Consider the following 16,481-nt stretch of genomic DNA (forward strand, 5'->3'; position numbering starts at 1 on the left):
GGGGGACTGGGAAAATTGCATAAGAAATCAAAATCAAATCAAAATTGTCATAATAAAACTTCGCATAGCCGGCAAATCCCATACTTTATTCAAGAGTCCTGGAGGCATGAGGATTGCACTCGTTGCATGGTTGCAGCATGCGGCAGGCAGCAGCAGTGCTTTATGTAGAACAAAACAAATTAATAGAATTGTTAAATGTGACAGGCAAATGTGTGGCAACGTGTAGGAGGCAGACACACACACACACACACACACACAGGGACACACACACAGGGACACAGATGCACCGAGTGCGGCATAGAAATGGAAAATGAGAAATGGGAAAAACTTTGACTGCATGGGGGGGGAGGCATGTGGCATGGGGCATGTGGCAGTAGTATATATGGATTTGTCGTTTCGTTTCTGGCTGCGTGGTGCATACAAAAAGCGCAGACAATGCGATTAGTTGTCGTTGAAGGAGAGGCACCAGGCACGGACCTCCAGCAGGAGGCGCCTCCCCCCCCCCACCCCCCACACAGGGGGGCAGGCGGCGGAGGCGGCACGAGAACGCAACGCAACGCAAAAACCAAATGACGAATGACATTTTATTACGGCACCCCAGAGGGGCATGCAACGCACGCACATGTCGAATGGGGGGGTGGCTGTGTGGCTGTGTGGTGCCCCCTCCTCCCCCATGTTGCACGGACAGAAACTCATCTTGTATGCAAACTCAAAACTCAAAAATTCCTAGACAAAAGAGTACACACACACAGGACATGCAGGACGTGGCAGGACACGAGGGGCACGAGGGGCAGGGAGGCAGGACTGTAGGTAGGCACAAGGCTTGGACGTCGCTTGATGAATTGGGGCCTAGGTCTAGCCTCCAGGAAGCGGCGACGGCGGCGGCAACGGTTGCCATGCCACTCTGCCACCAGAGCTGGAGTTGCAGTTGCAAGTTAAATAAATATGAGTTCAATTTTCATTTCGTCAGGAGTCGCCTCGCCTCGACTCGACCAAGCGACCATGCCTCATCCAGTGTCTAGTGTTCTGTGTCCATGCCACTGCCACTGCCACTCTGTGTGTGGCACCTGGCAACGTTGTTTTTATTGGCGGTTTACTGACCTGCCCCAACGGCAACACACGGTGTAGCGTTGCGTTACTACTGCCACACAGCCAAATCCTTGCCACATTGCGCATACGACGCATAGGCCTACTGCCTTCCGCCTCCTGCCTCCTGCCTCCTGCCTCCTGCCTCCTGCCTCCCGCCTCCTGTCAAATGCGTGAATTCATTTCTGATTCCTCTTTCCCCTTGCCCCCCCCCCCCCCCCCTGCTGTGGCGAGACACGTTAATAACGAAAGATACATGCCACAAAACTATCGACAGCCGCACAGATACAGATGATGCAAATTTTTGCATAATGTTGCACCCAAAAGAGTGCTTTTTGCGGCATTCATATTAGAAATACACACACACAATCTTGCCCCCAAATAGCTCGCCAAAAGATACTCGTATCTCAAAGATCTCACGACCGATAGTAAGGGTCCACCGCCACCGAATCACCGTTTCCTGCTTGCAACACACTCTGAGGCACCGATAGAGAGAGAGAGGGAGAGAGAGAGATGCAGAGGGAGAGGGAGAGAAACGAACAATTACCAAACATCATTTCCTTTGAACATATTTATTAAACCTCTGTCCAAGGGGCACAAAATGATGCACTGCCACAAATTTGGGGCTCGGCGAGCAGATTGGAAGGGGATTACGTTTACGTCTGGGTGTTGCAAGCGAAGCGCACAAGCATTAAAACAAAATCCCAAAAACAAAGGGACTATTTTTTTTTTATTAAAAAGAAGTGATTTATACTTTAAATATTTTTTCAGAAAATATTCTATAAAAAATTAAATCAAACAAAAAACAAGATTTTCAAATATCTTATAAAAATACAAGAAAAATAACAAGTAAAAAATATAGACTTTAAAAAATTAAGAGACTAAAAATATTTGTATTAAAGTTGAAATACTATTTCAAAGGGGATTTTGATCGTTTATTTGTACAGGATATTCCATAAAAAAGGACAAGCAAAATTTAATAGAATAAAAAAATGATGTAGAACAAAACAGCGTTTGCAAAAAAAAAATAATAATGAAACAAGACATTCTATAAAAATTTAACAAAAATATATGCCTAAATTATGAATGTAATAAATAAATAGATTATTAAAAATATACAACAATTACAAAAAAAAATAATAATAATGATAGAAGACATTCTATAAAAAAATAAAAAATAACAAATATATTAACCTTAATTAAGAACGTAAAAAAAAATAAATTATAAAAAAAATGTACTAACAAAAAATAATAATAAAAGAAGACATTCCATTAAAAAATAACAAAATTATAAGCCTAAATTAAGAAAGAATAAATAAATTACTCAAAATATACAACAATTTAAGACAAAACAAAAATTAATAATGAAAGAAGAAATTCCATAAAAAACAAAAAATATCAAAAATACAAACCTAAATTAAGAATGTACAGAATAAATAAATTATTAAAAAAATGTAAGAAAAAAAAATAATAATAAAGACATTCCATAAAAATGTAACAAAAATATAAGCCTAAATTAAGAATGTAAAAAAATAATTAAATTATTAAAAAAATTTGAGGAAAATACAAAAAAATAGATAAAAGGCAATACAAAATAATTTGATATTTTTGTATGCAAATTTGTGAGACATTTTGCATTTTGTCTACGCGAAGAAGGTGGGGAAAATTATATCAGATTTTCTTCAAGTGTAAGCCCCCGCTGCAGCGCTGGGTCTGGGATTAGAGGTGGAGTAGCGGCAGTGCCAGTGGGGGGGTGCAGTGGGGGGGGCACTGGAATGGTGGATCGTCTAACAATTGCAAATGAAGTCAATTGCTACTGAATGCAGAAGAAATGAATGCTCTGGCAGCAGCGGCAGAGGCAGAGGCAGCAGCAGAGGCAGCGGCAGAGGCAGCAGCGGCAGCAAAGAGACATCGAAACAGCAGACAACCAACGGACAAACATATGATGTTTAAGGTTTAGTTTCACTTCGTTTCCCCGTTCAGCAATTCGCCTTAAAAAAGACATTATACTCGGTAGCCAAGAAGCCGAGAAGGGGCAGCGGGGGCAGCGGGGGCAGAGGTGGCAGGCCATTTTGGTGCATGGAAACGAATGCGGAAATACCTAGGGAAAGGCTTGGCTTGAAAGATCTTTGGGTCTTGGCTTGCCGGGAGGCCTTCTGGGCGGACTTTGGATCGGCTTCGGAGAGCTCCTTCGCCGCCCAGAGAGCATCCCCTCGCCCCAGTGTACCCATTCCAGGGTATTCCCCCAATTACATAGTGCCCCCCGCCACCCCGCCACCCCCCCCTGCCGACCAAAACAGATTCCATGTTGCTGCCACAGTAGCAATAGCCATGGCCGTCGCTTGTCTGAAGCTGCAGCCACCGTCGCGGTGGTGCACGTTTTCTCATAGGTTGCAACGCGGTGCATCCTCTTGGACTTGGGGGGATTCTGATTCCGACGCCACCGCAGACGACGCGTCGTGTTTCGTCGTGGGCGATGCCACCGAGAGAGAGAGAGGGAGAGGGAGAGACATATATTTTGGCTGCTACTGTGCCACACAGCCACAGCCTGTTGCAAGCTGCTTTGCATGGCTCGTTGGGCACGTCGTTGCTGCTGTTGCTGCTGTTGCAGCTACAACTTCTTCAGCATTCAGCATCCATCCAGACCGAAGATTGTGTGGCATTGTGTGTGGCTATTGTTGCATGCCCTTCTGCCCCCGAACAGGGTATGCCGGCGGGCCGGCAGCACGCCGCATGGCAGCATCTCTGGCCGCCGCAAAGTGTATCTTTTGCTTCGTTTTCGTTCGCGGGATTTACGGATTTTTGCATATTGCTGCAACTTGTTGCATGGGCCACAGAAAGAGTGGGGCAGGGGGGCCGAAGGGGGGTGGGGAGGGTGCAATTGTTCAAAAATTGTTTTCGAACTGCTACCGCATGCAAAATATGTGTGTAATTGTTTTTGATATAAGTTGTTGCAGCGGCGGCGGCGGCGACGGCGGCGGCGGCAACCATCGGTGGCACCAACAACAAACAACAAACAACAAACGACCAACGACGATGGACTAAAAATGTGGCCCATTGTTTTGTGGCATGATTTGTTGTTGTTGCTGCTGCCCCAGCCCCTGCCCCTGCCCCAGCTGCCGCCTCTATGCCACCCGTTGGCCCGCATTTATTGTTAATATTTTTCGCATATTACGGCCTCGTCGTCATATGTTGCAAGTCTCGATTTGGACATTTCGGAGGGTGCCCCATGCCCCATGCCCCACCGCTTCACTTAATCGTTGAATGTTTATTATAGTTTATTATTTGTACCGCTCCTCCGACATCTGCATGGCCTTTGTTCTGCGTCGTCGTGTCTTTCCGTCTGTGTGCCCCTTCCCCTTCCCCTGCCCCACACTGCCCCTGCCCCATGTGCCACATGCAAAAACCCCTCAAAATGTGGCGTACAATCATTTTATTTGCAGTCCAAGACGCTCTGCCACCCCTCCACTTCGACACTCCAAAACCGCAAAAATACTTGCCACTTTCAGTGCCTCTGATTTTCCAGAGATTTTCCACTATTTTCCCCACCTATTTTCACCGCTATCTTTTCCAGAACGGAATATTTCGAATCATCAACTGGGTTGGAAAGGGAAATGCCCCCTTATTTAAATTAAATATTCGATTTTTGTTTACAAAAATAATTAAATTATTGGATATATTTATGAATACTTAAAAAAAGAGTGGAAAAAATATTCTAGTCATTATAAAAACCTTTAAAACAAATATAGTACAAGTTGTTAAATTTTGAGTTTAATTTAACTTTGAGTTTTGAGGAAAAATTATAGGATATATTATATATAGATTATATTACATTTTTATATTAAAAATTAAACCATAATCTTTATTTTCAATTTTTATAATAAAAGTTGAAAACAATTTTTTTGTGTTAATTTAAATTTATATATACAAATTATTTTTTAACTTTTATCATTTAAATTAATTTTAAAAATTAAAAAAAAAAATGTAAAACAAAAAATTGCTAATAAAAGTTTATCCTGTTTTGAAATTTGCCGTAAAAAAATAACAAATGTCTAATTTCCCCAATCTTCTTGGTGGTTTTTTTGTGTCTCAATTTTTTTAAACTCATAATTATTATTTGCGGTCCCTGGATATAATCGATTAAAATTCTGGTAAATAAATTAAACTAAATACAAAAATTAATTTATTAATTTGAAAATTATTAATGAAATTTATTTATTCTATAGGTTGGAAATTTTGGTTATAAAAAATATTTTTTGCTGTTATACCCATTTTCTATGTGAAAAATGTACAATTAATTTTTTTTGTTATTAAAAAAATTGATATTAAATTTCTTTATGCCTTTTTTTTGTACTTATTAACAGCTACCCAAATAAAAATATAAAATAAATCAAGAAAACACGTGTTGAAAAAAAACGTCATTCAAAGCAGTGCAAATATAGCCATTTTACTAAGGTACATGAAATACCCGATTTTTAGAGTGCCAAAACGATTACGTTCCATTCTATTCAATGACTTGTTGTTGTAGCCATTTTTGGGGATAATCTTAAGACTTTTAAACTCAAAGAAGCTCGGGTTCTTGTGAAAGAACGTCTTCTGTTTTTTCGCATGAGAATCCAAAAGAAAGCAGCAAAACACAGCACCAACAGCGGGTCTAGAGGGGCTTGAAGGGCTTGTAGATCATCGCGAATTCGCCCAAATAATGGCCTATCCTCTCGGGTCTAGCCCCAACCTGGCTTAGGTCCAGGCTGTTGTCCACTAGGACATCGATCATGTGCCCTTTGGCTGCCATTGGCTGGCCCTTCAGGTGGCTGGAGAAGCAAGAGAGATCCTCCATCGATGTAGGGGAACTTCCTGCAGAGGCTATGGCATGCCGATGATCCCATTTGCGACGACGGTGCACGGTGCAAGGTGCGAGATTCACCCAAATGTAGGGGCCAACACTTTCCTCCTACTTTTGTTTCATTCTTTTCAAATCCAAGTCTTAAATGTTTGATTCTCAGGGCCCTTGTACTCCCTCCAGGTCGGAAAACTTGAGGAATATCCTTCTGTAAGCCTTGATCTCGTGGTTGCCTGGCGAGTGCTTCACCCAGGGGCTACTCTCCACCTTCCCCCCCCCCCAATCTCCAGGCCATTCCAGAGTTCTGGAAAATTGGTTCCGCCATTGAAAATGGCTTTCCTTTCCCTGCTTTCCCTGCCTACATGGTGGCCTAGACTGTGCCCCCTGCCCCCTTGGACAAAAACTCGTCGCAGTACGTTAAATATTTCCATTATATTCTTTGAAGCATACAAAATATTAATTTATGTGCGTGGCTGTTCGTTTTTTGGATTTTACAAGTCGATTTTTTGGCCAATGTCCGATGTCCGATGTCCGATGGTGTGTTAATTTTTATTTGATTTATTTTTAATGTCCAACGCAGAAGCGGCACCCCCTGTGCTCCCCCCCTGGCCCCCCTGCCACCCCCTGCCTGGTGCCTGGTGCCTGCCACATGCCATTTCCCATTTCCCAATTTGATTGCGACTCAAGCAAATGGATGTCCGACTCTGCCCCTTCCCCCCCCTTGGCACCCCTTCCCCCCCCCCCCTTCCTTTTGGTTGTCCTTTTGCAAGGCTTGCGACAGGCGAAAATCAAAGCACAAAAACGCATCCAGGCTACCCTTCCAAGCCTGTGACTCTGCCACAGAGATAACACACACACACACACACACACACACAGAGGGAAGGGGGTGGTGGGTGGTGAGGGGGTGGTGCCGGGGGTGGGAGGGTTTGCCTGTAGCATGTGCAGGCAGGCAGGCAGAGTTTTTCCGCGTACTAGAAAATCAACTAAAAATTCGCGAATTTTTTTTGCCACCCACCCTTCCACCCCCCCCTCCCCCTCCTCTCCACCCCTTCACACCCCTTCGGCCCTTTCTTCTCTTTTAATTTTTTAACATTTTGCATATTATTTTGTGTTTGAAACGCAGTTGTTGTACGATGGATGTGTGTCCCCACCCCCCCCATCCCCTACCCCCCTCTCCATGTGTCAAACATGCCATTTCTATGCGAAAGGCAGAGGCTGCTGCAATGCTGTCTGTGTGGGGCATGTGGAAGGATTTTGCAGCAAAACATTTGCCAAAAAACATTTTTTATCAAAGCCTTCAGCTGAAGCCGAAGCCGAAGCTGAAGCCAGCAGCCAGCAGCAGCTACAGACTGTAGCATGCCACAGCCACGACACGGCACAACGCATTGTAAAAGGGCGAGTGGGCGTGGGGTGGCAGGGGGCGGTGGGGCAGGGAAATTTGAAACTCAATAGACAAAAAAATCGCCACAAAACGAAAGAAAAAGTTATAGAAAAAGAAAACATATAAAAGTGTGGCAGAGAGGCACAGATAGATGCCTGCCTGCCTCCGATATTTTTTCGCTTGATTTTTACTGCACTCAGGATTCGTTTGGAGTCGCCACCGCCAGTGCCGTCTCGTGTCTGCTTTCCCCTTTTTCGCCTGTCGATATTTCTATGCCGACGCATTGCGTTTGGGTGGGGCACGGGGCGCGGGGCATCCCCTTGTGGCAATAAAACTATGGGAAAAAACGCAGGCCCTGACATGTGACAGAAGAGAGAGACGCCACCTGCTTGGAAGGGGTGCACCATGGCGGAGGCATGCCACAAAAAGCTCTAACAGGAGAGAGGGGGATGCTGGGGGGGGGGGGGGGAGGGGTCTCCGAAATTGGTTAGATTTTTAGAGACAGCAAAGAGGCAGCAAATTGTTGCACGGCCCGAGCAGAGGTGCTGGAGCATTGCAGGCCGTGTTGCACCTAGTTAAGGGCGCCCCAAGGTGCCCCACAAGGTAATCCAGGAAGATCTTAATGCGTTGCAGCATGTGGCAAGGGCCTCGTGCCTCGTGCCTCGTGCCCCTAGAAATCTCACATGTTTGCCCTTTTAATCGGTGGCAAATGCACTTGGCCCCGTGACCCATGCCCCTGCCCCATGCCCCATGCCCCATGCCGCATGCCCCCGAATGCCAATAAAATGTGCAACAATGTGCCACAAAACGCAGCAACAGGAGGGAGAGGGGGCGGCAGCAGCAGCAGCATCAAGTGGCAGTGAGTGATAAAAGTCTGCCACACCCCCCCCGCCCCTCGCCCCCTTCCCCCCCTACCAACCGTCTCGTCCCCCCCCCTCAGCCAACGAAAGCGAAAAATGCGTGGCGCTATCAATTACATGCGGATTTTTGTCCATTGATGTGGCATCCACAGCGGGGCAGTGGCAGAGGCCGGGGTGGCATGCAACCACCTGCAACAGCTTTATGTTGACACGTGCAACATGCTGTTAACACCAGCAGCAGGGCCTGCAACAACAGCACAGCCATGTGTGTGTGTGTGTGTGTGGGTGTGTGGCATGCAACACTTTCGCTTTCAAACGCATTTCGCGTGAATCGCGCGCGCGAAAAAAAAAAGGAAATAAAAATAAAAGAGAGCTGTCGCTGTCGCTGTCGCTGCCGCTGCATGCATTTGTTGCATGCCCCACACTCTCGCGCGCTCTTTCGATTTGTGTGCTGCAGTGAAACGCACTGTTGCATGCACTAGTGGCAGCCACCGCATGACAGCAGCACTTTTTACGTGTGTGTGTGTTTTTTTTTTTTTTTCGTTGCCTTTGCCCTCACGTTGCACGTCCTCCTGCTGCATGTGTGTGTGTGTCGCTTTTTCACACGCAATTTGTGCCGCAGCGACGCCGACAGCACTGCCACGCAATTGCAGTGTTTGTGTGTGTGTGTGTGTGTGTGTGTGTGTGGTTGTTGCAACATGCCACTGCCACTGCCGCTGTGTGTTTTTGTAGTGACATTTAATAGTCACACACACAGAGAGGGAGAGAGAGAGAGGGAGAGAGGGAGGGAGAGTGCTGGCTAATAGTTTTCCATGTTGCAACATTGAAATTTCATTCATAAAACGCTGGTCTTTGAATGGCACTTTGCAGGCCAATAAATGCCACACGTATGCGGCCACCGATTGATACGAATCACAGCTGATTGAGTAAATTCCTCGAAAGGGGGCAGGGCCACACAGGGAGATGATCCCCGAACAGAAGCTGCTGACAAGCATCTGAGAGATACACTCGCGTCCTGTGAGCCACAGATACACGGATTCAAGTGGAAAACGAAGGTGGATTCAGACCAGAGACAGGGGGAGACAGGGGCTCCCCTTGGACACCCAACGGGCCGCAGATGGCAGCCACTCGAGGCCTTCTTAAGGCCCCCAAACCTGGGCACAGAAGGTCCTCAAAGAGCGCCCCTTTGGAGACCAGATTCTAGGTCTAGGCCTCCCGCATTTCAGGCTGATTCGTGGCCTTCGATTTGGCTCAGAAGAGTGGAGAAGAACTGCAGTTTGGGGATACTTTTCGCCCAGAAAGTTTCCATAGGCGGCAGCGTCGAGAGAAGAGGCCCCTTTTGGCGGAAAGAAGCTCCTAAGAAGCCTCTGGAGGCCTTCCTCGCTGAGGAGAGAGACTGGCTGCAGGTGCCTCCCTTCAAGGACTCAATAAATGTCCATTCTGTTTCCCATTGGAGGCCCCACAACGACTGCCACACGAGGAGCACTCCAATCATCCACTCCGCCCCTCATTGGCGCCTAAAAAACGGATGTCAATCGGGCCGTCCAGCCATCCAGGATATTCCCCTTCCCCTCCTCCGCCCCCTCCACCGTGTTGCATGTTTTCATCGCGATGGATAAAAATCAGTTGTTGCAAAAACGCCATCGCTGAGGTAAGCCACAAATTTGCGGTCAATTGGGTTTTCGGGGGCGGGGGGCACAGTGCTTGTTGCATGTGCAACAAAAATGCAGCATCAACGCGTTTGACCAGAAAAGCCATCACCAGAAAGGGGGGGGCACCACGAGGTGGCAGGCAGTGTGGCAGTGGCAACGTGCTCCCATTTTCTCCTTTTTTTTCCAATGCATTTTCACACTTCAACAGCAGCGGTGGCATGCCCCCGCACTCCGCAGCTCCCCCCCACCCCCCACCACCAAAAAAAGGCGACACGCCGCGTTGCATAAAAAGTGCAACAATTCAAATGGGGGGCAGGGCGGGGGCGGGGGCACGGCGGGGCGGGGCAGCCTACTGCAAAAATTCATGGCCAAAAATCGAGGCCCCCCCCCCAAAAAAAAGGAGAAAAACTCATGCAACATCAACCGCAAACAAGCGGCCATCCGTGGGGGGGGAGGGGGGCATGCCACAGGGGAGTGGCAGGCAGGCAGGCCGTGTGTGGCAAGTGCAGCGTCGATTGAAATCCCTAATAATCGCGTTGAATGCACTTCTCCCCCCCCCCCCTCCCCACTCCCCCAACCCCCCCCTCCGTGCCTCATAAAAAACGAAACAAAACTCGAGTCCGGAAAAAATGCAAAAATGCGAATCGAGTGCCTGCCCCATGGATGTGCTGCAAGTGGCAGTGGCAGATAGGGGGCATGTGTATAGGCCATGAGGCATGAATGGAAATGACCTTCACTTTCCCGTGATTTTTGCATCGTTTTTTTTTTAGGGGGCATGCGGCATGCGGCACGCGGCAGGACATTGATATGCAGCGCAGGATAATCGCAGGACGGGCCGTCAGTGCAATCAAAGTGCAACAGCGGCAGCAGCACCACGGGGGGGCGGGGGGGGGGGGGGCGTCTGTGCAGCGTGTGGCAGGGGCAACTCCCTTTTTTTTTGGGTGATTTTTTCCCGCGGCTGCCACCAACTGTTGAACACACATTTGCCGGGAATTGCAGCAGCAGCAGCAGCACTCCCGTGCAACACGGCCCTCCATGCAACACACTGTTTGGTGTGGCAGGGTTGGAAGGATGGGCGGGGGGGGGGGAGGGGGCTGTGCCGTACGCACGACCTTGACGCGTGTGCCGCATGCTGAACAATCGAATGGACAGCAAATTGGTGGCATCATCATCATCATCATCATCCGCGCTTTTTTCGCGAGGGATGCTGCCACACACACACTGGGGCAGGGGGGCAAGGGGGGTGGGGGGCTTTGGGGCAGGTTGCACTTCTGTTAGGCTGCACCTCTCATCGTCGTGTTGTGGCTGCAACGTGGCGCTTTTTTCGGGTCGCGTGCGTGGCGCTGCATGTGGCATGTGGCATTGCGCCATCCCATTGCACTTTTTTTTTGTTGTGTTTTTGTGTTTTGTTTTTCACGCGCGCAGTAGCTGCAGTCAGTGTGTGTGAGTGTGGCATGCAACAAATTTTCATTCATGCATTTTGTGGCATGCGTGTGTGTGCGTTTCATTCATGCCTCATTCATGCGATTCATGGGGCACAGAACCCGCTGTTTCTTTTTTTTTGTTTTTTGCACAGGTGCCGCACGTGTGGCAAGCATCTTGAGGCTGCCCCGAGAAACTTCCCCCCCCGAGGATTCGAATAATCATCTCTCCCCTCCCCCGCCCCCCCGGAAGGGGAGTTCAAACGACAATTCCCCCGACAATTACGAATGATTTCCCCCCGTGCCACCCCCCGCCAACCCCTTTGCGAGCTTTTCTTCTCTTCTGATTTTGTCGTCGTCGTTGTCGGCGGTTGCATTGTCGAAACATCGGTGGCACGCGGTGGCAATTAGCAGGCAGGCATCTCCTGCCCCCCCCTGTGGCACGAAATATTTCCTTAGATTTCCGCCCTCCCCTTTTTGTCATTTGTTGTTGTTTTTTTGTGCAATGAATGTTTTTTTAATTAGTCTGCGAAAATCTTTTGAGGCATTTTCTTGAGCAAAAAACTTCAATCAGCGGATCAGCCGCCTGCCGCCTGCCCCCTGCCCCTTGCCCCTGCCCCTTAATGAGGCATCCTTTTTGATTCCTTTGGAATTATGTCAGGACTTGTGGCTGGGCCAGGGCCTTGGCTTAAAGACCACGGGCTTTAAGGCTGCATGCGAGAGGCGGGAGGGGGGGGAGGGGGGGGGATGCCACACCCAAGTGGATGCTGCGTCACATATGCGACTCGGTGGCCCGGCCTCTGGCCTCCGCCTCCGCCTCCGCCTCTTCTGGCTAACTAATCCTCTCGCAATCCCCACCGTCAAAAGAGGCTGCAGCTGTGCCCCTTGCAGTGACCACATGCCCCACCCCCCACCCCCCCAACCCCTCCCCATCGCCTAACAACTTGCAACAACAGAGGCCACCGTCGCCGTCTGTCGATGCCGGATTCTCTCTCTCTCTAAAAAAGAAGGCAGATCCACCAGTCGGAATGGCGGCACAGCCAAAGCGACATCAGGATACTCCGCAGGATCCCTGGGAAAAACCCCACAAATTTGGGTACTTTTCATGGAATATCGAGCCTCTCCTTGGCCCTCTCCTTGGGTGCCACAAATCGCCTCAAAGTCCCCATGGCCTCTTCTAAAACGCAGTGTATCGAGAGGGAAAAAGGAGAAAAAAAGGAGGAAATTATTTGCCTGCGTCTGGCACTTGAATGCCAGGCGGTATGGGGGGCGTGGCAAAAACTAGAGGCGTTCATTTGTATATAAATGAATGAAGGGGCACAAGCACAGGGGGCAGGCAGCATGCAGCAGGAGGGGGAGTGGCAGAGGCCAGAGCAGCAGCCAAAGGAGCGGCGACAATGCCGCCAAGTGGAAGCGGAAGCGAGCGACGCAATGCAATCAAATGGCGCAGCGCGCAAAATCTACAAAAACACACACACGCACACGCATGTGGCAAGGAGGCAACAGCAGCAGATGGACACTGGAGGCACACACACATGCAGCAGGAGGAGGAGGGCTGGGCTGGGCTGGGCAACTTGCAACGCACGCGAAAATCTTGCCAAAGGGGCACGGCACCCAATGACTGGTTGCAGGATCCTGAAACTGCGACTGCGACTGCGACTGGACCTCCTCATCCTGCGCCTCCTTCTCCTCCTGCTGCTGCTGCTGGTCCTCGTCCTGGCTCTCGGTACAGTTGTGCCGTCTAAGCCTTGCAACAGGAGGAAGGAGCAGCAGCAGGAGGCAAAGGAAGAAGCACCAGAGGCCACAGGAACAGCAGTCCTCCCCCCACTCCACCTCCGCCTCCGCCTCTGCCTCCTGCCCCGCCTCTTTTTGACCATCTCTCTCTCTCTGGCCATCCCATGTTTTCGCGTTCGTTTTGCCGCGTTAACTGTCCATCAATGCGGGCCCCCCGCCACACCCCCCAGGGGGGAGGGGGGGGGGGGGGCATGCACTGAGAGAAATTACATTTTAGAGGGAAAGAAACAAATTCAAAAGGAGTTCTGGTGGAAGAAGAACCCAAATACAAATGCAAAAGTATCTCAACAACAAAAAGTATCTTTTTTTAGAAAAACAAGATACAAAACTATTGTGTAACACCAGAGTATCTATAGTATGTCCAGATACAAAAGTATCTGTCGAGACCTAAGTTATGCAAAAGTATCTCAAGACTCAAAAATGCTACAAAGTATATGAAGATACAAAATAGACGCCAAATAGATACAAACATATCTTTAGGCACAAAATAGATACAAAAGTATCTGTAAGCGTAACAATGGCTCTCTTAACGCATAATAGATACAATAGTATCTCTAGAGATAAAATATAGATTTCAAAGAATCTTTAGACACAAGATAGATACAAAAGTATCTTTAGACTTAAAAACTATACAAAAAAAATATTTTAGAGACAAACAAAAAATACAAAAGTATCTGTTAAGGCATAAGTGATAGAAAAGTATCTTTAGATTACAAAACGATACAAAGTATCTCTAGATACACAAAATAGATACAAAAGTATCTGTAAATAAAACAATGGATCTCTAAACGCATAATAGATACAAAAGTATCTGTAGAGATAAAATATAGATTCAAAAAAAATCTCTAGATACAAAAGTATCTCTAGAGCCAACATATAGAAAATATAGAATCGTTGAACACAAAATAGATATAAAAGTATCTCAACACGCAAAATGGATAGAAAAGTATCTTTAGACTTATAAACCATACAAAAATATCTTTTAGAGACAAACAAAAATACAAAAGTATCTGTTGAGGTTACAAAACGATACAAAGTATCTTATATAGAATCTTTGAACACAAAAAGATACAAAAGTATCTCAACACGCAAAATGGATAGAAAAGTATCTGTAGACACAAAATAAATACAAAAGTATCTTTAGACACAAAAAAACATTCAAAAGTATCTTTGCCGCCAAAAACTCATCTCGAAAAAGATACAGCAGATCCATCCCCGAGATAGATACCGACTGACGTGTTCCGCGATCTGAGCACCACTCTCTATATCTTTTGCCTGGACACAGCCTCGCTGTGGCCTCCCCAAAGACTCCCCCCCATGTATCTAGATACTCCCCATGTGGCTGGCTCTCTGTGCCTCGACCTCCTGTCTATCTGTTCGCTGTTGTTGTGTGTGGAGTGTGCGTGTGTGTCTGTGGCATGCACCCCTCTGCCTGGGCCCCAACTCCACTCCTCGATATATGCCACACACTCAACGTTGCGCCACACCATGCCACACCCGCCTGCTAGTTTTTGCCCACCCCAGCCCCCAGCCCCATGCCCCAATCCAATCAGACAGCCCAGCGGCGTCGGCGGCGTTGGTGGCATCGTTAGCAACGCAGCAGCGCGACGTTCGAGGTCCTGCGCCTGCATTTCAAAGTTCGTTTTGTGGATTTTCGAACAGAACGAAACGAAACGAAACGAAACTGCAACCCCCCGATGGTCAGCCTTCAGCCTTCAGCTCCATCTCTAACTCCAGGGCCCCCCCCCCCCCCCCCTGGCTTGGAGTGGGGTAAGCCCTTTTTCATTGCCTCTCTGCCGATGCCGCTGCCCGTGTGGCCCTCGGGGGCGCTACGTTTTATTGCGCTAGGCATTTTTGCATATTTGAGGCATCATCGCTCATCGCTTTTGTGTGTAAGCCAACTTTTAGACAACGGTGGAAGGTGGACAAAACAACAACAGCGACCCCATTGCCCCATGCCACATGCCCCATGCCCCAGAAGCAGCAAAGGGTTGTGCCGCTTTCTCTGCATTTCTCTAAGCTGCAGCCGTGGAGGTTGCTATCCGTTGTCCGTGGTCCGCTGTCCGCTGTTGCACTGTTCTATTTGCCGTTTTAATATGCAACATTTTTTGCCGCTGATCCTCCCCTTTGGGTCGTGCCACAACCAACCCTCCTTCTTCTTTTGGCGCTTCCTCAGCTGCTGCTGCTGCTGCTGCCACACACTTGTGTACGTTTGGTCACCTCCACATGCAACACACATCGTTTGAGCATCATTCTGCACTTGAAAAAATTAAGATACACTTCGAAACGGCAGCTCGAAGCAGATCGATTTGGGAGGCCTCCATGAAGGGGAAAATGTATGAGCAGAAGCCGTTCGCTTAGGGGAACATCCCGGTGGAGAAACATCATTTTTTTCAGTGCTTCGCAGCGAGCCACGGGGTCAGACAGCGACAGTCGACCGTCGAGCGTCGCCCACTGTCCCTGCCCCTGCCGCTGGCTCCGCGCCTCTGAAACTTTGTCTGTTGTTTGGTTCAAATGTTGTCATCTTTCCCCCCCCCCCCCCACCAATGCCACACGCCACACCCCCCGGCACAGCCCACACTCCGACTGGCGACTGGCGACTGCCTCTTGTCGCATAGGCTTTCGTCGCTTTTTTGTACCAGCATCATGCGTTTCCACGTCCCCCCTCCACGCTCCTGTGTGTCCTGTGTGTGTCCATGTCCATGTCCTTTCACGTCCGCGTCATCGTTTTGCTCGTCAGCGTCGTCGTCACCAGTTAAATACATAAATTCTCGTATAAACGCGCTCTGCAACAGCAGCCGTACGCCTTGCCCCTCCCTTGGACGGTGGGGGGGGGGCATCGGGCGGGGCTGTGCGGGGAGTGGAATGTGGCATACAACAAACAACTTGGAAAATGCGCGCAGTTGCTGCAGTTTCGGTGTTTGATCCAAATTCTGTTTGCTATTTGCTGCAATTCATTTGTTGCAAGCAGCGAAGCTGAGGGCGGGCGGCACAGTGGGGCAGGCACAGCGCCAGTGGTGGCGAATACGGGGCACCAAGACGGTGCCTTTAGACGCCAAAGAAGGATTCCAATGTATATTTGTATGGCAAAAGATACAAAAGTATCTTGGGTTTAAAAAAATATGCAAAAAGTATCTCCAAAATAACAATAAAAAAGTATCTTTGCCAGAAAAGTATGTAAGAACTATCTTTAGGCACAATAAGATATAAAAGTATCTTGGAATGCAAAAAAGGGTAATCAAGATACAAAAGTGGCAAAGCAAGTATCTCAAGATACAGCAAAAATACAAAGTATCTTTAGATAGAAGACAAAAAGAAAACTATCTTTAGGGACACAGCAGATGCAAAAGTATCTCGACAACAAACAAGTGCAAAAAGTAACTAAAGGTACAAAAAGCATCTAAAGATACAAAAAGCATCTAAGGATACCAAAAGCATCCAAAGATA

This window comes from Drosophila pseudoobscura, chromosome X (assembly GCF_009870125.1).
Source record: "Drosophila pseudoobscura strain MV-25-SWS-2005 chromosome X, UCI_Dpse_MV25, whole genome shotgun sequence".
Classification (NCBI taxonomy): domain Eukaryota; kingdom Metazoa; phylum Arthropoda; class Insecta; order Diptera; family Drosophilidae; genus Drosophila; species Drosophila pseudoobscura.